This window comes from Euprymna scolopes, chromosome 10, assembly GCF_053919585.1.
Source record: "Euprymna scolopes isolate OS-2025 chromosome 10, ASM5391958v1, whole genome shotgun sequence".
Classification (NCBI taxonomy): Eukaryota; Metazoa; Mollusca; class Cephalopoda; order Sepiida; family Sepiolidae; genus Euprymna; species Euprymna scolopes.
The window spans coordinates 71,805,825-71,811,525 of record NC_136491.1 but is presented as its reverse complement, the minus strand read 5'-3'; the positions used below and the strand labels follow the sequence as shown (position 1 = coordinate 71,811,525).

Below are 5,701 nucleotides of genomic sequence, written 5' to 3'. Positions count from 1 at the left end.
TATATATATAATATATATATCAATATATATATATATCAATATATATATATATATATATCAATATATATATATATATATATTAATATATATATATATATCAATATATATATATCAATATATATATATCAATATATATATATATCAATAGATATATATATATATCAATATATACATATGTCAACATATACATATATCAATATATATACATATATATCAATATATATATATATATATATATATCAATATATATATATATATATATCAATATATATACATATATCAATATATATATATATATCAATATATATATATATATATCAATATATATATATGTATATATCAATATATATATATATCAATATATATATATATATATATATCAATAAATATATGTATATATATCAATATATATATATATATCAATATATATATATCAATATATATATATATATATCAATATATATATATATATCAATATATATATCAATATATATAAATATATATATATATATATCAATATATATATATATATATCAATATATATATATCAATATATATATATATATATCAATATATATATATATATCAATATATATATATATATCAATATATATATATATCAATATATATATATATATCAATATATATATATCAATATATATATATATATCAATATATATATATATATCAATATATATATATACTACATATATATATATCAATATATATATATATCAATATATATATATCAATATATATAAATATCAATATATATATAAATATCAATATCTATATAAATATATCAATATATATATATAAATATATCAATATATATATATATATATATCAATATATATATATATATATCAATATATATATATATATCAATATATATATATCAATACATATATAAAAATATATATATATAATATATCAATAATATATATCAATATATATATATATCAATATATATATATCAATATATATATATATACATTAATATATATATACATTAATATATATATCAATATATATATATATCAATATATATATATCAATATATATATATATATCAATATATATATATAACAATATATCTATATATATATCAATATATATATAAATATCACTATATATATAAATATCAATATATATATAAATATATCAATATATATATATATCAATATATATATACCAATATATATATATATATATCCATATATATATATATATATATCAATATATATACATATTGATATATATATATATATTGGTATATATATATTGATATATATATATTGATATATATATATATTGATATATATATATTAATGTATATATATATTAATGTATATTTATATATTGATATATATATTGATATATATATATATATTGATATATATATATAGTGATATATTTATATATATATTGATATATTTATATATATATTGATATTTATATATATATTGTTATTTATATATATATTGATATCAATATATATATATATCAATATATATATATATATATATATATATCAATATATATATATATATATTCAATATATACATATGTCAATATATACATATATCAATATATATATATCAATATCAATATATATATATCAATATATATATATATATATCAATATATATATATATATATCAATATATATATATCAATATATATAAATATCAATATATATATAAATATCAATATCTATATAAATATATCAATATATATATAAATATATCAATATATATATATATCAATATATATATATATATATCAATATATATATATATCAATATATATATATATCAATACATATATAAATATCAATATATATATAAATATATCAATTTATATATATCAATATATATATATATCAATATATATATATATCAATATATATATATATACATTAATATATATATACATTAATATATATATCAATATATATATATATATCAATATATATATATCAATATATATATATATCAATATATATATATATCAATATATATATATATATATCAATATATATATAAATATCACTATATATAAATATCAATATATATATAAATATATCAATATATATATATACCAATATATATATATATCCATATATATATATATATATATATATATATATATACAATATTGATATATATATATATATATTGGTATATATATATTGATATATATATATTGATATATATATATATTGATATATATATTAATGTATATATATATTAATGTATATTTATATATTGATATATATATTGATATATATATATATATTGATATATATATATATTGATATATTTATATATATATTGATATTATTATATATATATTGATATTTATATATATATTGTTATTTATATATATATTGATATCAATATATATATATATCAATATATATATATATATATATATATCAATATATATATATATATATATTCAATATATACATATGTCAATATATACATATATCAATATATATATATCAATATCAATATATATATATCAATATATATATATATATATATCAATATATATATATATATATATCAATATATATATATCTATATATATATATCAATATATATATATCTATATATATATATCAATATATATATATCAATATATATATATATCAATATATATATATCAATATATATATATATCAATATATATATATCAATATATATATATATCAATATATATATCTATATATATATATATCAATATATATATATATATCAATATATATATATATCAATATATATATATCTATATATATATATCAATATATATATATCAATATATATATATATATCAATATATATATCTATATATATATATCAATATATATATATAATATATATATATATATCAATATATATATATATATCAATATATAATTATATATAAATATATATATATATCAATATATATATATCAATATATATATATATATATATCAATAATATATATATATCAATATATATATATATATATATATATATATCAATATATATATATCAATATATATATATATATATCAATATATATATATCAATATATATATCAATATATATATATATCAATATATATATATATCAATATATATATATATATATATCAATATATATATATCAATATATATATATATATCAATATATATATATCAATATATATATATCAATATATATATATATATATATCAATATATATATATATATCAATATATATATATATATCAATATATATATATATATCAATATATATATATATCAATATATATATATATATCAATATATATATATATCAATATATATATATATCAATATATATATATATATCAATATATATATATATATATATCAATATATATATATCAATATATATATATATATCAATATATATATATCAATATATATATATATATCAATATATATATATATATCAATATATATATATATATCAATATATATATATATCAATATATATATATATATCAATATATATATATATCAATATATATATATCAATGTATATATATATCAATATATATATATATATCAATATATATATATATCAATATATATATATATCAATATATATATATATCAATATATATATATATATCAATATATATATATATCAATATATATATATCAATATATATATATATATATATATCAATATATATATATATATATATTAATATATATATATATCAATATATATATATCAATATATATATATCAATATATATATATATATCAATATATATATATATCAATATATACATATGTCAACATATACATATATCAATATATATATATATATATCAATATATATATATATATATATATCAATATATATATATATATATCAATATATATACATATATCAATATATATATATATATCAATATATATATATATATCAATATATATATATGTATATATCAATATATATATATATCAATATATATATATATATATATATATATATATCAATAAATATATGTATATATATCATATATATATATATATCATATATATATATCAATATATATATATATATATCAATATATATATATATATATCAATATATATATATCAATATATATAAATATATATATATATATCAATATATATATATATATATATATCAATATATATATATCAATATATATATATATATCATATATATATATATATCAATATATATATATATCAATATATATATATCAATATATATATATATATCAATATATATATATCAATATATATATATATATCAATATATATATATATATCAATATATATATATCACTACATATATATATATCAATATATATATATATCAATATATATATATCAATATATATAAATATCAATATATATATAAATATCAATATCTATATAAATATATCAATATATATATATAAATATATCAATATATATATATATATCAATATATATATATATATATCAATATATATATATCAATATATATATATATCAATACATATATAAATATCAATATATATATAAATATATCAATTTATATATATCAATATATATATATCAATATATATATATCAATATATATATATACATTAATATATATATACATTAATAATATATATCAATATATATATATATCAATATATATATATCAATATATATATATTTATCAATATATATATATATCAATATATCTATATATATATCAATATATATATAAATATCACTATATATATAAATATCAATATATATATAAATATATCAATATATATATATATCAATATATATATACCAATATATATATATATATCCATATATATATATATATATATATCAATATATATACATATTGATATATATATATATATTGGTATATATATATTGATATATATATATTGATATATATATATTGATATATATATTAATGTATATATATATTAATGTATATTTATATATTGATATATATATTGATATATAATATATATTGATATATATATAGTGATATATTTATATATATATTGGTATATTTATATATATATTGATATTTATATATATATTGTTATTTATATATATATTGATATCAATATATATATATATCAATATATATATATATATATATATACAATATATATATATATATATTCAATATATACATATGTCAATATATACATATATCAATATATATATATCAATATCAATATATATATATCAATATATATATATATATATATCAATATATATATATATATATATATATATCAATATATATATATATCAATATATATAAATATCAATATATATATAAATATCAATATCTATATAAATATATCAATATATATATATAAATATATCAATATATATATATATCAATATATATATATATATCAATATATATATATATCAATATATATATATATCAATACATATATAAATATCAATATATATATAAATATATCAATTCATATATATCAATATATATATATATCAATATATATATATATCAATATATATATATACATTAATATATATATACATTAATATATATATCAATATATATATATATCAATATATATATCAATATATATATATATCAATATATATATATATCAATATATCTATATATATATCAATATATATATAAATATCACTATATATAT

At 6.8% G+C, this 5,701-nt stretch overlaps 1 protein-coding gene across 13 annotated transcripts in view; it reads right to left on the bottom strand.

Annotated features, from left to right (window-relative positions):
* LOC145286100 (calcium-activated potassium channel slowpoke-like) overlaps window positions 1-5,701 on the bottom strand; it is a 561,744-nt gene that overhangs the window by 483,513 nt on the left and 72,530 nt on the right. The window lies entirely within an intron of this gene.